Source organism: Bos grunniens, chromosome 5 (genome assembly GCF_055505025.1).
Source record: "Bos grunniens cultivar Pamir isolate PY7600 chromosome 5, Bosgru_T2T1.0, whole genome shotgun sequence".
NCBI lineage: Eukaryota > Metazoa > Chordata > Mammalia > Artiodactyla > Bovidae > Bos > Bos grunniens.
In genome coordinates this window covers 92,908,406-92,932,834 of record NC_141169.1, presented here as the reverse complement: position 1 = coordinate 92,932,834, position 24,429 = coordinate 92,908,406, and the positions used below count along the sequence as shown (strand labels likewise).

Below are 24,429 nucleotides of genomic sequence, written 5' to 3'. Positions count from 1 at the left end.
ATGTTTGCTATCCAAAGAAGCTAGTAATTCAGAATTCTTTGAATTCTCCAAATATATGGACCCACATATATTAAGCTACAAAGAAAAGGAATGATGGGCAGTGACTTAATGGTATGGATATATAATAATTAAAGAAAATTTTAATTTTAAAAATCTACATAAAGTATCTACCAAGATTAGGTACTTTAAGATTTTAATTTTTATTTCATATCTTTATATGCAATTATTTGGGTTTTTTTTTAATATATCTATCTGCTTATTTTGAGTCTCCCCTTACTAGCATATATTCCTCCAGAGATAATGGATTTTATTTTATTATTTGCTATATTCCTGACATCTAGAAAAGCACCTGACATATTTGTTTGTACTGTTTCTAAATAATACCTGTTTGTACTGCTTTTTCTTTACTGAGTAAATATATGACAGACATGCTCATATATATGATCATTTTAACAATCACATGAATTAGTTACTTATTAATGTTTACTTTCACAGCTAATAAGTGGTTAAAAATGTAACTATGATTTCTAATTGTATAGACTTCTCATGTATCACATAGAGGTTATGTTTATTTGTAATAGAGTGTTTTGTTTACATTGTTAGCGTATAGCTCTGAACAATTTTCCTAGCATAATGAAAATTACTTCAAGTTAAGCACTTTACTGAGAGCTTTGCATACAATTAATTAATCTATATATATGTGGGATGGCAAGGCTATTTTAGTCTGAATCAGGAGAAATCTTCAGTACTCCACTATTTTTAACCTGCATAAATAGCAGTTTTATTTGGTTCAGTCAAATATGATTTCCATGTTACAAGGAGTAATTGAGGTTCAGAGAAATTAAATAAATTGTACAAGGCCAATACCAGTAAGCAATATACTTAAGATCTGAACTTATATTTAATTACAAATGCATTTTCTCCAATATGACTTTGGCAGTGGAACTCAAGAGTACTGAGTGAGTGAAGTGAAGTGAATTCGCTCAGTCGTGTTTGACTCTTTGTGACCCCGTGGACTGTAGCCTACCAGGCTTCTCTGTCCATGGGATTCTCCACGCAAGAATACTGGAGTGGGTTACCATTTCCTTCTCCAGGGGATCTTCCCAACCCAGGTATCGAACCCAGGTCTCCCGCATTGGAGGCAGATGCTTTAACCTCTGAGCCACCAGGGAAGCCCTGGTTAAATTAAATTAATATATTTAATTATAAATGCATTTTCTCTCTCTTGCTTCTCAAATATGACTTTGGCAGTGGAACTCAAGAGTACTGAAGTCAGGGATAAGCATTACACAGTAGTTTGGACATGGAATTATATAAAGTACAGTGCAAAAATTACATGAATTCTTAACAAGAGGCTCTGGAAAATTTTTACACTATGTAGGATAACTTTCTGCTAAAAGTACAATACTACAAAAAGGTAGGAAGCAGAGTCCATTTGCTCCTAGAGCCCATCCCCTTATGCTACTATCTTAGAGTAAATGTTCACAATAAGATTTGCCACTGATCAATACAACTGAACAATCTGCTGAGAACAAGAAAAAGGTTATTTTCTTTGAAGGAAAAAAATTTACATGTCATCAATGTCATCAAAATGCATTGATTTGCTTCAGATAGAGTGTGCGCATGCTTGCTAACTCACTTCAGCCATGTCCGACTCTGTAGCCCAACTCTGTAGGGCTCCTCTGTTCATGGGATTCTCCAGACAAGAATACTGGAGTGGGTTGCCATGCCCTCCTCCAGGGGATCTTCCCAACCCATGGATTGAACCCTGGTCTCCTGAGTCTCCTGCATTGCAGGTAATTCTTTACCACTGTTTAACATTAACATATCAATATTTTCCCATACTTCAGAAATGAATACTAATTGATGTGGAAGGCAATGGCACCCCACTCCAGTACTCTCGCCTGGAAAATCCCATGGATGGAGGAGCCTGATAGGCTGCAGTCCATGGGGTCGCAAAGAGTCAGACACGACTGAGCGACTTGACTTTCACTTTTCACTTTCATGCATTGGAGAAGGAAATGGCAACCCACTCCAGTGTTCTTGCCTGGAGAATCCCAGGGACGGGGGAGCCTGGTGGGCTGCCATCTATGGGGTCACACAGAGTCGGACACGACTGAAGCAACTTAGCAGCAGCAGCAGCATATTCAAGTAAAACATATTTTTTTGAAAATTAATAAAGATGTTATTCCCAATTACTTTCTAGACCCTGGAATGGACTGGCTCTGCCTAGGGCCCATGCTCACCCCTATCCCCAGACAGGTGGGTGGGTTACGAAGATGCCAAACTTCCACCAGGAACACATGATACAAGTGGAGAGTGGAGACAACTCCAAAAGGTGGAGAAAGATTATTCTAGAAGTATGGAGGGCAGTTGGGTGGACCTTAATAACGGTTCACTATTATCTTCATATTCTAAAATGGTTCACTATTATCTTCATATTCTAAAACTTTGATTTAAAACAATATTATGTATGTAAAATTAATATCATGTACTAGCCAGGAGATTCTATCTAGATTTGAATTTCCTTCTTCTTTTCTTTTTTTTAACCATTCTATTAACCCAGACAACCAATAAATTGCTGACTAAGCATCTTAAAAGCACAAAATAGAATCTAAAAAAATAGATAGGCAGAGCAAAAAAAATAAAATTACTTCCTATATGCATTACTTTGTTTCTTAACATCAAATTTATAGTTGCTACATTTCTATATAATACATCATTAAAATGAAAGTATTTCTGAAAACTTCCATTATCTAGAAGGTAATATTTAACTTCTGATTGTAATTTAGAAACTTATGAAATGTTCAAACAACTTTTTTTATTTAGGCAGCAAATTATAAAGATTCAAAAACACAAAGTATTCAAATATATTTTTTTAAAAGAGAATAGTACAAACAGTTCAGTGACTCAGTGTTATTTATATAGGTAATTATCTCAATTGACTTTCAATGCAATGAATTCCTTTTCAATTAGAATTCTGAGTGGGATCACATAAATTATTTAATGAACTGATTATCAAAGTTATAGTCCTCAAATACAGGTTTCTGAGTGGCTTCATTTTCCTAAAATAGCATGTATTCTCTACAGACATAAAAACATAAAACCGACTTTGACCTCTAAAGAGATTTTTTTTTTTTTAATTTGGTTTTACCTTGAATTCTCATTGAGTGAGAAAAAGATTATATGAAAGAAAATTAAATTTGGATGAGACCTTACACTTAGCTGATTTCTATACTGCTACTCAAACCCCTGGGCTTCCCAGGTGGCACTAGTGATAAAGAATCACAGGCAATGCAGAAGACCGAGGTTTGATCCCTAGGTCGGGAAGATCCCGTGGAGGAGGGCATGGCAACCTACTCCAGTATTCTTGCCATGGACAGAGGAGCCTGGCAGGTTACAGTCTTTAGGGTCACAATGAGTTGAACATGACTGAAGTGACTGAGAACACATGCACACATGCAAACTTTTATTTATATTTTATTAAAGCAGTTAGAAAAAAAAATCCCATGCAGAACTCACACTTCACACTAGCACCTCATTCACTTTCCAGGGTGTTTTATCAAGAAGTAATAAGTAGAGCAGAAATGGCGTTTGCTTTTGAATAGGGTGTAATGTGACTGGGGATAACTTCTATAATCTTCAAAAGATATAGATGGAAGAGTTGTTTTGTTTTGTTTTCCCTTAAGGAGGTGAAAAAGTTAAAGTCATGCTGAACATTAAGATCTGAAATAGGTAAGCAAGAAGCAGCCAAGATGCACTGCTTCCCTGTCACAGCCAGCTGGAGCTAATTGTATTAGTTATGATAATACTGCCCTCCAGAGGAATTTCACAGGAATGTGAAAGGCAGGGAAAATGAAACGATATGAAAATGATGAATTTAAATACACACTTGTAGTAAATTAACATATTAATCCTACCCAGATAATTAAAATATACTTAAATAGTTTAAATTTAGTGCTGAAAAGCAACACTATATTCATAACAAAAATGTCAACAAACAAATGCTTTTTAATATTTTAGGTTAACTGTGAATCTTTACTTACATATTTATATTCTTGATATATTCTAAAATATATGATATGTTATTTTAAGGTAAGTTTAATTCCAGGAACAAGTAAAGGGCTGAGATTAGGGATCTAAATTTGTGACATCATTATTCCTTTTCCTCTGTGGTATTTCTTTCGGCAATTCTTTAGAAGTTGGTGTAAGTAGAGCTATATTCTTAAGTTAGTATCACTGAAATTAGGCAAAATTCTAAACAAGCATTATTAATCATTGAAAACAAACTGAAACGGGGGACTCTAAAGCACTAGGTTATATAGATAGTAAGTCCCATTTAACATCACAAAATGTTAACAAGTTAAAAACAGGTAATAAGTACAGGAAATGAAAAATTAGGTGCCTTATTCTTGTCATTTAAATATTTATACTTTCTTAATTTTAGAGAATGCATAATGATTATTTCACATGATTTATTGTCATTATCATCAAAATTGCTTTCACTATTTTAACATGCTAGGCACTGAGGACAATGCAGGGAAAAGGGAATTCATATTTAATGATTTCACTGCTTTTTACCTCACTCACCATTGTCAGCCACCACCATAATTATTTTCTGCATTTGAAACCTTGGAGGAAAAGACAAATCAGAAAGCACATTTCTTTCAGTAATTTACTAAAATAGCAATAAAAGAGTTGAAATTTTTCTCTTAAAATTTAATGCCAGAAACCACAAAAAGAAGACAAGGAGAATAAAACAAAAATAAGAACAAAGCAAAGGACAACAGAAAGAAAACACTAAGAAACAGGGTAGATAAACCCAACTATGTCAATAATTACACAGAATATCAATGATCTAATGAAAGTCTCTAATTTCCATCTTTGCATGAAATGTTCCCTTGGTATCTCTCATTTTCTTGAAGAGGTGGTTTGCCATTCCCTTCTCCAATGGAACACATTCTGTCAGACCTCTCCACCATTATCCACCTGTCATCAGTGGCCCCACATGGCATGGCTTAGTTTCATTGAGTTAGACGAGATACCAAGGGAACATTTCATCCAAAGATGAGCTCGATAAAGGACAGAAATGGTATGGACCTAACAGAAGCAGAATATATTAAGAAGAGGTGACAAGAATACACAGAAGAACTGTATAAAAAAGATCTTCATGACCAAGATAATCACGATGGTGTGATCACTCACCTGGAGCCAGACATTCTGGAATGTGAAGTCAAGTGGGCCTTAGAAAGCATCACTATGAATAAAGCTAGTGGAGGTGATGGAATTCCAGTTGAACTATTTCAAATCCTGAAAGATGATGCTGTGAAAGTGCTGCACTCAATATGCCAGCAAATTTAGAAAACTCAGCAGTGGCCACAGGACTGGAAAGGTCAATTTTCATTCCAATTCCAAAGAAAGGCAATGCCAAAGAATGCTCAAACTACCACACAATTGCACTCATCTCACATGCTAGTAAAGTAATGCTCAAAATTCTCCAAGCCAAGCTTCAGCAATACATGAACCATGAAATTCCAGATGTTCAAGCTGGTTTTAGAAAAGGCAAAGGAACCAGAGATCAAATTGCCAGCATTGGCTGGATCATAGAAAAGGCAAGAGAGTTCCAGAAAAACATCTATTTCTGCTTTATTGACTATGCCAAAGCCTTTGACTGTGTGGATCACAACAAACTGTGGAAAATTCTGAAAGAGATGGGAATACCAGACCACATGACTGCCTCTTAAGAAACCTATATGCAGGTCAGGAAGCAACAGTTAGAACTGGACATGGAACAACAGACTGGTTCCAAATAGGAAAAGGAGTACGTCAAGGCTGTATACTGTCACCCTGCTTATTTAACTTCTATGCAGAGTACATCATGAGAAACACTGGGCTGGAAGAAGCCCAAGCTGGAATCAAGATTGCCAGGAGAAATATCAATCACCTCAGATATGCAGATGACACCACCCTTATGGCAGAAAGTGATGAGGAACTGAAGAGCCTCTTGATGAAAGTGAAAGAGGAGAATGAAAAAGTTGGCTTAAAACTCAACATTCAGAAAACGAAGATCATGGCATCTGGTCCCATCACTTCATGGGAAATAGATGGGGAAACAGTGTCAGACTTTATTTTTGGAGGCTCCAAAGTCACTGCAGATGGTGATTGCAGCCATGAAATAAAAGACACTCCTTGGAAGGAAAGTTATGACCAACCTAGACAGCATATTGAAAAACAGAGACATTACTTTGCCAACAAAGGTCCATCTAGTCAAGGCTATGATTTTTCCAGTGGTCATGTATGGATGTGAGAGTTGGACTGTGAAGAAAACTGAGCACTGAAGAATTGATGCTTTTGAACTGTGGTGTTGGAGAAGACTCTTGAGAGTCCCTTGGACTGCAAGGAGATCCGACCAGTCTATCCTAAAGGAGATCAGTCCTGGGTGTTCTTTGGAGGGAATGATGCTAAAGCTGAAACTCCAGTACTTTGGCCACCTGATGGGAAGAGTTGACTCATTTGAAAAGACTCTGATGCTGGGAGGGATTGGGGGCAGGAGGAAAAGGGGACAACAGAGGATGATATGGCTGGATGGCATCACAGACTCGATGGACATGAGTCTCAGTGAACTCCGGGAATTGGTGATGGACAGGTAGGCCTGGCATGCTGCGATTCATGGGGTCCCAAAGAGTCAGACAGACTGAGCGACTGAATTGAACTGAACTGAATGAAAGTCACTCAGTCGTGTCCGACTCCTGCAATCCCATGGACTGTATAGTCCATGGAATTCTCTAAGCCAGAATACTGGAGTGGGTAGCCTTTCTCTTCTCCAGGGGATCTTCCCAACCAGGGATCAAATCCAGGTCTATGGCATTGCAGGCGGATTCTTTACCAGCTGAGCCACAAGGGAAGCCCAATCATCTAAATGCACCAATTAAAAGACAGATTGTCTGAGTGAATCAGAAAACAAGACACAGTGTATGTTATCGATAAGAAATTCACTTTAAGTATAAAGACATATATTAAAAGTAAATGGATTTGTAATGTCACTACATTATTTATGCACATGTGCGTGTGCTCAGCCACTTCAGACCTGTCCAACTCTGCAACCCCATGGACTGTAGCCCACCAGGCTCCTCTGTCCATGGGTTTTCTCCAGGCAAGAACACTGGAGAGGGTTGCCATGCCCTCCTCCATGGGATCTTCCCAACCCAGGGATCGAACCCAGGTCTCTTATGTCTCCTGCATTGGCAGGCCAGTTCTTTACTACTAGTGCCACTGGGGAAGCCCTCTATATGCACATCAGTTCAGTTCAGTCACTCAGTCGTGTCCAACTCTTTGCGACCCCATGGGCCGCAGCACGCCAGGCCTCCCTGTCCATTGTCTTATTTGTTAAACCCTATTCAAATAGCATACCTTTTAAGTTCCTGTCATGTATAATGATTCTAGAGACTAGAGGGTTAAGTTTTTCTTATACTGCTCTTACTTTTGAAATTATATTAGCCAATCTTGTTCCTTTGCCCATCCCAATGATCTGTAGAAGAGCTTATCAAGTTTCATGAAAGAATATGTTGAGATTTTAAATAAGCATCACACTCACTTAATAGTTTAATTCGAGGAGGACTGCTATATTTAAGATACTGAATGTTTATATCCATGACAGTGATAACGCCCCCAGTTACTATGTGCTGTTTTATGTTCTTCAGTACTAACTGCTTTCTCTGTAAAGATTCCATCTTTTGTTACATTTGCTCCTATGTGTATTACTAGGGACAGAGTAAAAGGACAAAGTGGGTGATTAAATAGTTAATCTCACTAGGAGACTGCAAGTAAAAAAATATTGCTATATTTTTATAGCTATACATATATATTTTTTAAGCTATATTCTATAGGCTAATAATCACGTAAGAAAGCCACTTTTCTTAACCACAAAACGCAGCAGGCTTGATTAGCAACAAAACCATGCAATGGAAGCATGGGACATGTCCCAAAACGTTCAAACAATGGTGGCATGAGACCCACATCCTGCCAGTGAGCTCGGTAAGTTAATAGTCCCTAGCATATGCTCTTTGCACGTGCTAGGCTTTTAAAAAGTATACAAATGTGGATCCCTCCTTAGCCAAGGGACAGACCCTTTTGAGCATATATTTCATAGTGCAGTCTGCTCCAGCCATCAGACACAAAATTCAAAAAACTGATGGTCATCAGATCCCTATGAATGACTTGCTACAATTGGCTTATTTGGTTTTCAATAATAGGGATATGGCCAAAAAGGTGGAATGAACACAGAGAGATAAAGAAAAAACCCAAATGATGACAAAGTCTTTGTCCACTCAAAGACCACCAAAAGACCAGGATTTCTGGGCCAGTTTGGCCACGGTAGACCACAAGGCCCATGGGTACCCAGGCAAAATCAGTGTGCCCTGTGTGGACAGAAGGGACACTGGAGTAAAGACTGTGATTGATACTTCCTTTGCAAACAGCCAGGTCATTGGCAGAGGGAATGGCCCAGATGCCAGTATGGCAGGGGCCCCTCTGCCTTTGATGGTTTCACCATCTAAAGACTGATGGGGTCCAATGCCTAAAGTGGCTCTGCCTTAGAGACGCTACATAACTGACGCCAAGACTCAGGTGGTCACTGAAATGGCGGACCACTTGATAAAATTTCTCATAGACACTGGTGCAGCCTTCTCAGTCGTAACCGAAAAGGTTGAAAACCTTAATGACTGTAAGAAATAGGTAATAGGAATCAGTATCAGTTCAGCCACTCAGTCGTATCCGACTCTTTGTGACCCCATGAACCACAGCATGCCAGGTCTCCCTGTCCATCACCAACTGCCAGAGTCTATCCAAACACATGGCCACTGAGTCAGTGATGCCATCCAACCATCTCATCCTCTGTCATCCCCTTCTCCTCCTGCCCTCAATCTTTCCCAACATCAGGGTCTTTTCCAATGAGTCAACTCTTCGCATGAGGTGGCCAAAGTACTGGAGTTTCAGCTTTAGCATCATTCCTTCCAAAGAAATCCCAGGGCTGATCTCCTTCAGAATGGACTGGTTGGATCTCCTTGCAGTCCAAGGGACTCTCAAGAGTCTTCTCCAACACCACAGCTCAAAAGCATCAATACTTCAGCACTCAGCTTTCTTTACAGTTCAACTGTCACATCCATACATGACCACAGGAAAAACCATACCCTTGACTAATATCTTTATTCACTAGTAATAGTTTGGCTTTCAGTTTTTGTTTTTTTTTTTTTAATGATTTTTTTTTAATTGAAGGATAATTGCTTTGCAGAATTTTGCTGTTTTGTGTCAAACCTCAACATGAATCAGCCATAGATATACATATATCCCCTTCCTTTTGAAAATGCCTCCCATCTCCCTCCCCATCCCAATCCTCTAGGTTGATATAGAGCCCTGTTTGAGTTTCTGGAGCCATACAGCAAATTCCCATTGGCTATCTATTTTATATATGGTAATGTAAGTCTCCATGTTACTCTTTCCATACATCTCACCCTCTCCTCCCTTCTCTCCATGTCTATTAGTCTATTCTCTATGTCTGTTTCTCCATTGTTGCCCCGTAAATAAATTATTCAGTACCATTTTTCTAGATTCTGTATATATGTCTTAGAACAATGTATTTATCTTTCTCTTTCTGGCTAACTTCACTCTGTAAAATAGGTGCCACCTCATTAGAACTCACTCAAATGCATTCCTTCTTATGGCTGAGTAATATTCCATTGTGTATATATACCACAACTTCTTTATCCATTCATCTGTCAATGGGCATCTAGTTGCTTCCATTTTTTAGCTATTATAAATAGTGCTGCAATGAACCATGGGATTCATGTGTCTCAATTTTGGTTTCCTCAGGGTATATGCCTCGGAGTGGCATTGCTGGGTCATATGGTGGTTTTACTCCTAATATTTTGAAGAATCTCCAATATTGTCTTCCATAGTGGCTGTCTCAATTTACATTTCCACCAACAGTGTAAGAGTGTTCCCTTTTCTCCACACCCTTTCCAGAATTTACTGTTTGTAGACATTTTGATGAGGGCCATTCTGGCCAGTGTGAGGTGATAGCTCCTTGTAGTTTTGATTTGCATTTCTCTAATAATGAGCAATGTTGAGCACCTTTTCATGTGTTTGTTAGCCATCTATATGTCTTCTTTGGAGAAATGTTTGTTTAGATCTTTTTCCCACTTTTTGTTTGGGTTGTTTTTCTGGTATTGAGTTGTATGAGCTGCTTGTATATTTTGGAAATTTATCCTTTGTCAGCTGTTTCATTTGCTATTATTTTCTCCTATTCTGAGGGTTTTCTTTTCACCTTGCTTATAGTTTCCTTTGCTGTGCAATAGCGTTTAAGTTTAATCAGGTCCCACTTGTTTACTTTTGTTTTTATTTCCATTATTCTAGGAAGTGGGTCATAGAGGATCTTGTTTTGATTTATGTCATCAAGTGTTCTATGTTTTCCTCTAAGAGTTTTATAGTTTCTGGCCTTACATTTAGGTCTTTAATCCATTTTGAGTTTATCTTTGTGTATGGTGTTAGGAAGTGTTTTAATTTCATTCTTTTACATGTAGCTGTGCAGTTTTCCCAGCACCATTTATTGAAGAGGCTGTCTTTGCCCCATTGTATATTCCTGCCTCCTTTGTCAAAAATAAGGTATCCATAGATGCATGGGTTTATTTTTGGGCTTTCTATCTTGTTCCATTGGTCTATATTTCTGTTTTTGTGCCAAGACCATACTGTCTTGATGACTGTAGCTTTGTAGTATAATCTGAAATCAGAAAGCTTGATTCCTCCAGTTCCATTCTTTTTCTCAAGACTGCTCTGGCTATTTGAGGTATTTTGTGTTTCCATATGAATTATGAAATTTTTGTTCTGGTTCTGTGGAAAATGCCATTGGTAATTTAACAGGGATTACATTGAATCTGTGTAGATTGTGTTTGATAGTATACTCATTTTCACAGGATTGAGTCTTCCTACCCAGGAACATGGAATATCTCTCTGTTTATGTTGTCTTTGATTTATTTCATCAGTGTCTTATAATTTTCTGTGTACAGTTCTTTTGTCTCCTTAGGTAAGTTTATTCCTAGATATTTAATTCTTTTTGTTGCAGTGGTGAGTGGGATTGATTCCTTAATTTCTCTTTATGATTTTTCATTAATATATAGAAATACAAGTGATTTCTGTGTATTGATTTTGTCTCCTGCAACTTTGCTAAATTCACTGATTAGATTTAGTAATTTTCTGATACTATCTTTAGGGTTTTCTATGTACAGTATTGTATCATCTGCCAACAGTGAGAGCTTTACTTCTTCTTTTCTGATCTGGATTCCTTTTGTTTCTTTTTCTTCTCTGATTGCTGTAGCTAGGACTTTCAAAACTATGTTGAATTACATAGTTCCTGATCTTAGGGAGAATGCTTTCCGTTTTTCGCCATTGATAATAATGTTTGCTGTAGGCTTATCATATATGGCCTTTACTATGTTAAGGTAGTTTCCTTCTATGCCCATTTTTAAAGAGTTTTACATCACAAATAGATGCTGAATTTGTCAAAGGATTTTTCTGCATCTATTGAGATGATCATGTGGTTATTATCTTTCAATATGTTAATATGGGGTATCATACTGATTTCTGTATATTGAAGAATCCTTGCATCCCTCAAGTAAACCTAACTTGATCATGATGTATGAGCTTTTGATGTGTTGCTGAATTCTGTTTGCCAAAATTTTGTTGAAGATTTTTGCACCTATGTTCATCAGTGATATTAGCCTATCAGTTCAGTTCATCCGCTCAGTCGTGTCCGACTCTTTGCAACCCCATGAACTGCAGCACACCAGGCCTCCCTGTCCATCACCAATTCCCAGAGTTCACTCAGACTCATGTCTATCTAGTCGGTGATGCCATCCAGCCATCTTATCCTCTGTGGTCCCCTTCTTCTCCTGCCCCCAATCCCTCCCAGCATCAGAGTCTTTTCCAATGAGTCAACTCTTTGCATGAGGTGGCCAAAGTACTGGAGTTTCAGCTTTAGCATCATTTCTTCCAAAGAACACCCAAGACTGATCTCCTTTAGAATGGACTGGTCGGATCTCCTTGCAGTCCAAGGGACTCTCAAGAGTCTTCTCCAACACCACAGTTCAAAAGCATCAATTCTTCGGTGCTCAGCTTTCTTCACAGTCCAATTCTCACATTCATACATGACTACTGGAGAAACCATAGCCTTGTCTTGATGGACCTTTGTTGGCAAAGTAACGTCTCTGCTTTTCAATATGCTATCTAGGTTGGTCATAACTTTCCTTTCAAGGAGTACGCGTCTTTTAATTTCATGGCTGCAATCACCATCTGCAGTGATTTTGGAGCTCAGAAAAATAAAGTCTGACACTGTTTCCACTGTTTCCCCATCTATTTCCCATGAAGTGATGGGACCAGATGCCATGATCTTTGTTTTCTGAATGTTGAGCTTTAAGACAACTTTTTCACTCTCCTCTTTCACTTTCATCAAGAGGCTTTTGAGTTCCTCTTCACTTTCTGCTATAAGGGTGGTGTCATCTGCATATCTGACGTTATTGATATTTCTCCTGGCAATCTTGATTCCAGCTTGTGCTTCTTCCAGCCCAGCATTTCTCATGATGTACTCTGCATAGAAGTTAAATAATCAAGGTGACAATATACAGCCTTGACGTATTCCTTTTCCTATTTGGAACCAGTCTGTTGTTCCATGTCCAGTTCTAACTGTTGCTTCCTGACCTGCATATAGGTTTCTCAAGAGGCAGTTCAGGTGGTCTGGTATTCCCATCTCTTTCAGAATTTTCTGCAGTTTATTGTGATACATACGGTCAAAGGCTTTGGCATAGTCAATAAAGCAGATATAGATGTTTTTCTGGAACTCTCTTGCTTTAGTTTTCTTATTTTGTGTTTTCTTTGTCTGGTTTTGGTATCAGGGTGATGGTGGCCTTGTAGAATGAGTTTGGCAGTTTTCTTTCCTCTGCAGTTTTTTGAAAGAGCTTTAGAAGGACAGGCATTAGCTCTTCTCTAAATGTTTGATAGAATTCTCCTGTGAAGCCATGTGGTCCTGGGCTTTTGGTTTTTGGGAGATTTTTGATCATAGGTTCAATTTCAGTGCTTGTAATTGGGATGTTCATAATTTCTATTTCTTCCTTGTTCAGTCTTAGAAGATTGACCTTATTTAAGAATCTATCCATTTCTTCCAGGTTATCTATTTTATTGCCATATAGTTGTTCATAATAGTCTCATAATCCTTTGTATTTCTGCATTGTCTGTTGTAACCTCTCTTTTTTCATTTCTAATTTTGTTGATTTGGTTTTTCTTTCTTTTTTTCTTGGTGCGTCTGGCCAAGGGTTTGTCAATTTTGTTTATCTTCTCAAAGAACCAGTTTTTAGTTTTATTAATCTTTACTTTGTTTATTTATTTTTCATTTATTTTTGCTCAGATCTTTATAATTTCTTTCCTTCTACTAATTTTGGAATGTTTTTGTTCTTATTTTTCCAGTTGCTTTAGGTGTAAAGTTAGGTTGTCTATTTGATGTTTTTCTTGTTTCTTGAGGTAGTATTGTACAGCAATAAAGGTAAAGTATCTGCCTGCAATACGGGAGACCTGGGTTCGATTCCTGGGTCAGGAAGATCCCTTGCAGAAGGAAATGGCAACCCATTCCAGTATTCTTGCCTGGAAAATTCCATGGACGGAGGAGCCTGGTAGGCTACAGTCCATGGGGATGAAAAGAGTCGGACATGACTGAGCTACTTCACTTTCTCCCTCTTAGAACTGCTTTTGCTGCATCCCATAGGTTTTGAGTTGTTGTGTTCTCATTGTCATTTGTTTATATAAATTTTTTGATTTCCCTTTTCATTTTTCAGTAACCCGTTGGTTATTTAAAGTTGTGTTGTTTAATCTCCACGTTTGTATTTCTTACAGTTTTTTTTTCTAATGTAGTTAGATATTTCTTTTCTTTTTTTTTTTTTAACTTTACAATACTGTATTGGTTTTGCCACATATCAACATGAATCCACCACAGGTAAACATGTGTTCCCCATCCTGAACCCTCCTCCCTCCCTGTACCATCCCTCTGGGTCGTCCCAGTGCACCAGCCCCAAGCATCCAGTATCGAGCATTGAACCTGGACTGGCGACTCATTACAGTTTTTTTTTTTCTTGTAATCGATATCTAGTCTCATAGCACTGAAGTCAGAAAAGATGTGTGATATGATTTCAATTTTCTTAAATTTACTGAGGTTTGATTTGTGACCCAAAATGTGGTCTATCCTGGAGAATATTCAATGTACACTTGAAAAGATGTTCTTCTGAATTTGGATGCAATGTTCTGAAAATATCAATGAGATCCATCTCATCTAATGTTATCCTTTAAGATTTGTGTTTCCTTATGAATTTTCTGTTTTGATGATCTGTCCATTTGTGTGAGTGGGGTGTTAAAGTCTCCTACTGTTATTTTGTTACTGTCAATTTCTCCTTTTAAGGCTGTTTGTGTTTGTCTTATGTATTGAGCTGCTAGAAAGTGAAGAGGAACTAAAAAGCCCCTTGATGAAAGTGAAAAAGTTGGCTTAAAGCTCAACATTCAGAAAACTAAGTTCATGGCATCCAGTCCCATCACTTCATGGCAAATAGATGGAGAAACAGTGGCTGATTTTATTCTTTGGGGCTACAAAATCACTGCAGATGGTGACTTCAGCCATGAAATTAAAAGATGCTTACTCTTTGAAAGGAAAGTTATGACCAACCTAGATAGCATATTAAAAAGCAGAGACATTACTTTGCCAACAAAGTTCCATCTAGTCAAGGCTATGGTTTTTCCAGTAGTCATGTACGGGTGTGAGAGTTGGACTGTGAAGAAAGCTGAGCGCCAAAGAAATGATGCTTTTGAACTGTGGTGTTGGAGAAGACTCTTGAGAGTCCCTTAGACTGCAAGGAGATCCAACCAGTCCATTCTAAAGGAGATCAGCCCTGGGATTTCTTTGGAATGAATGATGCTAAAGCTGAAACTCCAGTACTTTGGCCACCTCATGTGAAGAGGTGACTCATTGGAAAAGACTCTGATGCTGGGAGGGATTGGGGGCAGGAGGAGAAGGGGACAACAGAGGATAAGATGGCTGGATGGCATCACCGACTCGATGGACATGAGTTTGGGTAAACACCAGGAATTGGTGATGGACAAACACAAGAGAAGACTCTACCCATGGACATCACCAGATGGTCAACACTGAAATCACATTGATTATATTCTATGCAGCCAAAGATGAAGAAGCTCTATACAGTCAACAAAAACAAGACCAGGAGCTGACTGTGGCTCAGATCATGAACTCCTTATTGCCAAATTCAGACTTAAATTGAAGAAAGTAGGGAAAACCACTAGACCATTCAGGTATGACCTAAATCAAATCCCTTATGATTATACTGTGGAAGTGAGAAATAGATTTAAGGGCCCAGATCTGATAGAGTGCCTGATGAACTATGGAATGAGGTTCGTGACATTGTACAGGAGACAGGGATCAAGACCATCCCCATGCAAAAGAAATGCAAACAAGCAAAATGGCTGTCTGGGGAGGCCTTACAAATAGCTGTGAAAAGCAAAGGAGAAAAGGAAAGATATAAGCATCTGAATGCAGTGTTCCAAAGAATAGCAAGAAGAGATAAGGAAGCCTTCCTCAGCAATCAATGCAAAGAAATAGAGGAAAACAACAGAATGGGAAAGACTATCCCCATGGAAAAGAAATGCAAAAAAGCAAAATGGCTGTCTGGGGAGGCCTTACAAATAGCTGTGAAAAGAAGAGAAGTGAAAAGCAAAGGAAAAAAGGAAAGATATAAGCATCTGAATGCAGTGTTCCAAAGAATAGCAAGAAGAGGTAAGAAAGCCTTCCTCAGCAATCAATGCAAAGAAATAGAGGAAAACAACAGAATGGGAAAGACTAGAGGTCTCTTCAAGAAAATTAGAGATACCAAGGGAACATTTCATGCAAAGATGAGCTCGATAAAGGACAGAAATGGTATGGACCTAACAGAAGCAGAAGATATTAAGAAGAGGTGGCAAGAATACACAGAACTGTACAAAAAAGATCTTCATGACCCAGATAATCACGATAGTGTGATCACTGACCTAGAGCCAGATATCCTGGAATGCAAAGTCAAGTGGGCCTTAGAAAGCATCACTATGAACAAAGCTAGTGGAGGTGATGGAATTCCAGTTGAGCTATTTCAAATCCTGAAAGATGATGCTGTGAAAGTGCTGCATTCAATATGCCAGCAAATTTGGAAAACTCAGCAGTGGTCACAGGACTGGAAAAGGTCAGTTTTCATTCCAATCCCAAAGAAAGGCAATGCCAAAGAATGCTCAAACTACTGCACAATTGCACTCATCTCACATGCTAGTAAAGTAATGCTCAAAATTCTCCAAGCCAGGCTTCAGCAATACATGAACCATGAACTTCCAGATGTTCAAGCTTGTTTTAGAAAAGACAAAGGAACCAGAGATCAAATTGGCAACATCCACTGGATCATGGAAAAAGCAAGAGAGTTCCAGAAAAACATCTATTTCTGCTTTATTGACTATGCCAAAGCCTTTGACTGCGTGGATCACAATAAACTGTGGAAAATTCTGAAAGAGATGGGAATACCAGACCACCTGAACTGCCTTTTGAGAAACCTATATGCAGGTCAGGAAGCAACAGTTAGAACTGGACATGGAACAACAGACTGGTTCCAAATAGGAAAAGGAATACGTCAAGGCTGTATATTGTGACCCTGCTTATTTAACTTATATGCAGAATACATCATGAGAAACGCTGGATTGGAAGAAGCACAAGCTGGAATCAAGATTGCCAGGAGAAATGTCAATAACCTCAGATATGCAGATGACACCACCCTTATAGCAGAAAGTGATGAGGAACTCAAAAGCCTCTTGATGAAAGTGAAAGAGGAGAGTGAAAAAGTTGTCTTAAAGCTCAACATTCAGAAAACGAAGATCATGGCATCTGGTCCCATCACTTCATGGCAAATAGATGGGGAAACAGTGGAAGCAGTGTCAGACTTTATTTTTCTGGGCTCCAAAGTCACTGCAGATGGTGATTGCAGCCATGAAATTAAAAGACGCTTACTCCTTGGAAGGAAAGTTATGACCAACCTAGATATCATATTCAAAAGTAGAGACCTTACTTTGCCAACAGAAGTCCATCTAGTCAAGGCTATGGTTTTTCTTGTCATCATGTATGGATGTGAGAGTTGGACTGTGAAGAAGGCTGAGCACCAAAGAATTGATGCTTTTGAACTGTGGTGTTGGAGAAGACTCTTGAGAGCCCCTTGGACTGCGAGGAGATCCAACCAATCCATTCTGAAGGAGATCAGCCCTGGGATTTCTTTGGAGGGAATGATGTTGAAGCTGAAACTCCAGTATTTTGGCCGCCTCATGTGAAGAGTTGACTCGTTGGAAAAGACTCTGATGCTGGGAGGGATATGGGGCAGGAGGAGAAGGGGACGACAGAGGATGAGATGGCTGGATGGCATCACTGACTCGTTGGACGTGAGTCTGATTGATCTCCGGGATTTGGTGATGGACAGGGAGGCCTGGTGTGCTGCAATTCATGGGGTCACAAAGAGTCGGACTCGGCTGAGCAACTGAACTGAGGGCTAGTGCTCTGGGAGTCTAGAGTCTTGGAGTCAGTGCTCCCACTCCAAAGGTTCAAGGTTTTATCTCTGGTCAGAAATGAATATTCTACAAGTGATTTGTTATGGCATTAAGGGAGAGTAAAACAAATATCAAAAAAACCAAGAAACCAAAGATGAACCCCATATCAATGGCAATTACAAAATCAGGCAAATAATAATTATGTATGGCTGTGACAAGGACTGTCTCATTCGAATTCCATTTAGGCTGCCACAGATCAGTTGTTTCACTCTCAGCCTTAAATGTTTCTCTTCTGACTCAGATTACTGCCCTTAAGTGGGTATAGAACCCCTGCATCAATTCCCCACCCACCGAGTGCAGGTCCAGTCCTACTAACACTCCTGTTTTTCCCCCTAGTTCCTTTGTCCTACTGAGTTTTGCCTGGTTCTATATATTCTTTTCCACTGATCAAGTACTCCTTTCTGCTCTCAGCTGGAGTTCTGCATGTACTTCTGTGTCTAAAGGTGTATTCCTGATGTATCCATGGAGAGTGATGTACTCCGCATCCGCCTGCTCCTCTGCCACTTGTCCTCCCGGCTTTCATTTTTCTCATACTAATACAGATATCACAATGTTCTTTCACTAAGTATCTGCTGATATATCTTTTATATTATTTAGCTTAAAACTCTCTGTGCTTATTGTTCATATTTTCTACCTTTTTTGTAATGTACTTACTGTTTATTTTCTCTCTCCCACTAGAAATTGCATTTCATGGTCACAGGAGTATTTGTATGTTTGACTCAGTGAGGTACTGAAATATCTAGAACAATGCTTGGCGCATAATAGGATCTCAAAACATACTTGTTAAGCTAATTTCATGATGTAATTTATAGTTTATATTTAACTGGACATTTTTCCATTTTAATCTAAACCCAGAGTCTCTCTTTCTTGTTTTCTTGCTGTTGTTGTTCAGTCTCTACTGCATGTCTGGAGTGGGTAGCCTAGGGGATGTTCCTACCCCAGGGATTGAACCTGGGACTCCCGCACTGCAGGTAGATTCTTTATCATCTGAGCCACTGGCTTGAATACAAATATATACATATATATGTGTGTGTGTGTGTGTGTGTGTGTATAAAAGATATGTGTGTACATATATATACATATATACATAATCTGTTCTTTCTGCATTATGTGTACTGTGCATAATTTCTATTTTTATTATATTTTGTCTATCCTTACAGTATTTTGTCCTATCCTTATAGGTTTTACACTTTATTGCTTAATCATTTTAAACACATAAGATTCATTTTATTATTTTCATTTAGTCTTGTTATTTCAAAATTCTGGCTTATTTTTGCTAGAACTGATACTTTACTCATGGCACTTTGTTCATTCACTTGTGTTGTGATTTATTTTAATCTAAAGCTGCTTTGTAGTGAGGATTGTAATTTTTCCCTACTGAATTCCTCCCAGCCTTACATTATAAGAGTGTGGCTCTAGAGCAGTGTTACAGGTTTACAAGGGTATCTCTGGACCAGGACAAATATTTTTGCTAATCTCAGACTGAGGACTTCGGCACACAGTTGGTGCCTTTTAATCATAATTGATTTCACCTAAGACACAGACCTTGGGTCTTGATTTCTCACAAGGAGACATTTCCCTTAACTAAAAGGGAACAGTTTTGAACTTCTTTTCTCCCAAGACTGGCAGTCAGAGTATATCTAATACATCTCATCAGGGAGTTTTTTTTTTTTTTTTTTAATGGATTCAATTCTTATTCCAAGGTTTGTTTAAACTCACGTCCCAAAGTAATCATAGGATCACCTTAACTCTAGAGCTTTTAACCCTAGTTTTTGTACCTTCTCAGAGTGTACCACTGGGGCTTTCTTGTCTCTAAGAAGTCAGATGAACAATCCATATTATTCAGTACATTCAATTCTTTGTAGGAACAAAGGATAGGTTTTTAACTTGATAAAAAGCCCTGAAATGATACTTCTGAATCAATGTGTATTTTATAATATACTACAAAAGGAAAAATAAACTGATTATTACTCAGATCTATGAAAGAGAATGGTACAGGTGCATTGTCAACAAAGAGAATTTTTAAGAATTATTTTTTAATAAAAAAATCCTTAGGAATATAATTCAATTAGCTCAAAAATGCTATTACTACTTTTTAAAGAAGGTTTCAAAGTATTTTAGGGATAAATCTCCCTAACTAATTTTTTAAATAAATAAAAAATGGAGAAATAGAATTGTACCCTAGTGTAATCCCATTTCTAATAACAATATTGAAATAATATGAAGTTACAATAGCTACAATATGTAGGTATAACAAACTCACATTACACTAAATTTCATGCAATTTTTAGTACTCTGAGGGACATGAAAAACCATTTACCCTTTAGATTTTATAGATTTCATAAATGAAGCAACCAAAATTAAGAGGTTAAGAGTTTAAAAAATCTGAAAGCCTTACTCTAAGTTCATGAACAAGATAAGTATGTCCCTTCTTATCACTTTTATTCAAAATAGTCCTAGAAGTCCTATTCAGAGCAATTAGACAAGAAAAATGAATTGGGTTTATATGAAAAGACTATACCAAAAACTGTTAGAACTAATAAATAAAATAGGTAGTTTAGCAGAATATAATATCAGTATACAAAAACCAGCTGTCTTTCTATACAGCAACAACTATCAAGAAGATAAAAAACAACCCTGTTTATAATAGCATCAAAAAGAACAAAATATTTAGGAAAATATTTAATCAAGAAGGCAAAAGATCTGTACATTTAACAGAATAAGACACTGATTAACAAACTGAAGAATGCATAAATAAATGGAAAGATATTCCACTCTCATGGACTGGAAGAATTAATACTGTTAAAATGACTATACTATCAAAGCAATCTTGAGATTTAATGTGATCCCAATCAAAATTTTGATGTTCTTTTTTACAGAAATTGAACAAAAAGTCTTAAAAGCTATGTGGAATCATGAAAGACCCTACATAGCTAAGCAATCTTGGAAAGAAAATAAAAGCTGGAGGTATCACACATCCTGGTATCAAAATATACTACAAAGGTGTAATAATCAAAACAATATGACAGTGTTATAAAAAACAGACAGAGATCCATAGAACAGAGAGCACAGAAATAAACCCACACATACATGGTAAATTAATGTATGACAAAGAAGCCAAGAATACACAATGGTTTGGGGAAAACTTGACAAAAGACAGGATAAGAAATTTTGGTGAGGATATGGATAGAAAGAAATCTTTGTACATTTTTGTTGAGAATGGAAGTTGGCACAGCCACTATAGAAAATAGTATGGAACTTCCTCAAAAAACTAGAAATACCATATGATTCAGCAATCCCACTTCTGGGTATATATCCAAAAGAAATAAAAATAAAATCTCAAAGAGATATATACACTCTCACATTTACTAAAGCATTATTCACAATAGCCAAGACATGGAAAACAACATTCATGTCCATCAATGGAGGACAGAGAAAGAAGGCATGGTTTACATATATAGATATATATTACACATGCATATTATAATAATGTGTGTGTGTATATATATATATATATATATATAGTGAAATATTATTCAGCTGTGAATAAGCACATTCTGTCATTTGTGACAACACAGATGAACCTTGAGGGCATTATGCTAAATGAAACGAGTCAGTCAGAAAAAGATAAATACTGTATGGTATCACTTGCATGCGGAATCTAAAAAATCTGAACTCACAAAAACAGACAGCAGAGTGGTGCTTACCAGGTTCTGGGTAGGGGGAGGACAGGGGAATGGGAGATACTGATCATATGGTCCATACCTCTGATCATAAGATACATGTGTTCTAGAAATCTAATATATAGCAAGTCATGATAGTTATTAACTATAATACTGTATTACATACCTAAAAGTATCTAAGACAGTAAATCTCAAATGTTCTAACCACAGAAAACAAAGAGCAATTAGGTGACATGTTGCATGTTTTAGCTAACCCTAGGCAGTAATCATTTTGCAGTATCAGTTCCGTACAACTCAGTCACTCAGTTGTGTCTGACTCTTTGTGACCCCATGGACTGCAGCACGCCAGGCCTCCCTGTCCATCACCAACTCCCAGAGTTTACTCAAACTCATGTCCACTGCATTGGTGATGCCATCCAACCATCTCGTCCTCTGTCATCCCCTTCTCTTCCTGCCTTCAATTTTTCCCAGCATTAGGGTCTTTTCCAATGAGTCAGTCCTTTGCATCAGGTGGCCAAATTATTCCTTGCAATGAATATTCAGGGCTGATTTCCCTTAGGATGGACTGGTTGGATCTCCTTGCAGTCCAAGGGACTCTCAAGAGTCTCCTCCAGCATCACAGTTCAAAAGCATCAATTCTTCCGCGCTCAGCTTTCTTTATAGTCCAACTCTCACATCCATACCTGACTTCAGGAAAAACCATAGCTTTGATTAGAAGGACCTTTGTTGGCAAAGTAATGTCTCTGCTTTTTAATATACTATATAGGTTGGTCACAACTTTTCTTCCAAGGAGCAAGTGTCTTTTAGTATATATGTATTAAATCAACATGTGGCCTACCTTAACTCTGCCTGAAGTTACATGTCAGCTACATCTCAATCTGGCTGAAAAACAGAACTTCAGAGAAAAATTAATACATATATATATTTTAAATAGTTCTCAATTATGATTTCTAATATGATGTCTTTATATACACATATGCATACATATATATAAACTATATGAATAAAAGCTATTCAGTAGTTCTTAAGAGGATAAAATATTATTGGGAGCAAAAAGTTTTGAGAATTAATTCATTAGACTGAACTCTATTCTTTAAAAGACAGTGAATCCAATAATTTCCTTGTAGGGAAGAAATATAAATACAAAGCTACAACACACACTTTTAATTCCAATTCCATTAAATTATCAATGAAACTTTTAGATTTTATATGGGTGACAGAAAAAGAGAGTGAGAATCTCAGAGAATAATACAATTTCTTTAAAATTTTATAAAAGTCCTTTTATAGCCTTGAGCCCCTGTCCAGGCCTTGGAAGTTATTGAAAGTTATTGAAAGAGGGAGCATTAAATAGCTAGATTGTTACTGGTAACTTTTTAATCATATAAATTAAATGTGTCAACAGTAAGAGTTAACGGAAGAGATTGGAGAAAATTATTTTTGATGGTGGTCATGCCAATCATTGAAGGTTCTCAAACAAAGTATGGGAACATGTAATTTTATTTGCACAGCAACTGATAAGATAAAATCAAGGGTGAACAAAACTCCTTTCAAAATGTGTAGTGAATCATTAAACATGAAATGAGCTTCTGAGTTCACCCTGTTTGCTTTCTAATGAGGCGAGAAATACAATTAAAATAAAGAAGAAATAATAAGGTAAGTAATACTGATGTACATTGTGTTATAAGATATTATCTGTATATGTGGCTCAGCTGGTAAAGAATCTTCCTGCATTGTGGGAGACCTGGGTTCAATTCCTGGGTTGGGAAGATACCCTTGAGAAGGGAAAAGCTACCCACTCCAGTATTCTGCCCTGGATAATTCCATGGACTGTATTTATATGATAGAAATACCTAAATAATTGTAAAAATGATTATTTCATAAATGGCATTAGAATTCCCATAAGCAATGTTTTCTACAATGTATATTTTTCAAATTTCAGGGATAATTTTTCTGGGTAAAAATAAAACAATATATGGCAATAATATTTTGTTTAACCATTTAATTGTTGAGGATTTGGTGTGAAACTCTTCTTTTGGAGACAGGACTTTAAAACCCAGAAAGGTTAAATGATATGGTCAAGGTCAGTAGTTCATTTCCACTTGATCCAAAGAACCAAGTGGAATTCAAATTCAAAGAAATGAGGTAAAATAGAAACTTTAGAAACACAGATCACTCTAGATATTTTAGTCACAAATAAGAGTGTGCAGTTAAAGAATATTAGTAAAAGTGCTTAACACTTAAGAAACCAGTGGCAAGATAATAAAGTTCTCATTACAGAGCTATCATTTTGGGATTTTTTTTTATCTTGTAGCTTATGAAACTAGCTTTCATTTTTAATGTGTACACACTTTTCCTACAGTTCTTGCATTTTCAAATAGAATTTAAAATTTGGAAACTCTAAATGTGACACAAACATGGAATCTGTCATTGTAACAATACGTAGAGCATACGCCTAAGCTTATTAATGTAATATTTTGAGACTTTTTAATGCTATATATTACTATAGACAAAAGAAATATTGAGAAAATTATGACTGAATCCTTGTTTTCAAGATCTTATGTTCAGGAGGAGAGAACAAAGTGACAATTACAGTTCAAGATATTGTGAGCTAGTAATTATGAGACAAGAGGCTCTACTGTAAGAATTTAGTGTGAAAACAGTGGTAGAATATTAGCTGTCACAGTGATCTTAGTAAATTATAGAATTAAGCAAAATAACTTTATCTGCCAAAGAAAATGTCTGGAAGAAAAGGACATTTTCCCCAAATTCCAGGATACATAATAAAGTAGAAAATGAACTGCCTATCAGTGTCAATAACAATATAATCAGATAGCTAACAACAGAATCTAAAAGTATAATAAAAGAAACCTAAGGTAATTCTGGGTATCATCAGCTCTTGGTCAAGCCCTTTGTATTAACAGAAAGAGACATTATAGATTCTAATGGTTAGGCAGTCTAACAAAACGGGATTCTGCAGGTTCTTGGTGGATTGCTAAAAGAGTAAAATAAAACAGAGCACTTGGTAGGCAGAGATTTT

General features: G+C 37.3%; 1 protein-coding gene across 2 annotated transcripts in view; it reads left to right on the top strand.

Annotated features, from left to right (window-relative positions):
- PIK3C2G (phosphatidylinositol-4-phosphate 3-kinase catalytic subunit type 2 gamma) overlaps positions 1-24,429 on the top strand; it is a 651,449-nt gene that overhangs the window by 134,398 nt on the left and 492,622 nt on the right. The window contains exon 1 of one of the 2 annotated variants that reach the window (XM_086401878.1): positions 22,954-23,045. The exons of the other annotated variant lie outside the window; for it this stretch is intronic. The gene's annotated coding sequence lies outside the window, so the exon portion shown is untranslated. Of the gene's footprint in view, positions 1-22,953; positions 23,046-24,429 lie in introns of those variants that run through there. 2 annotated transcript variants of the gene reach the window in all.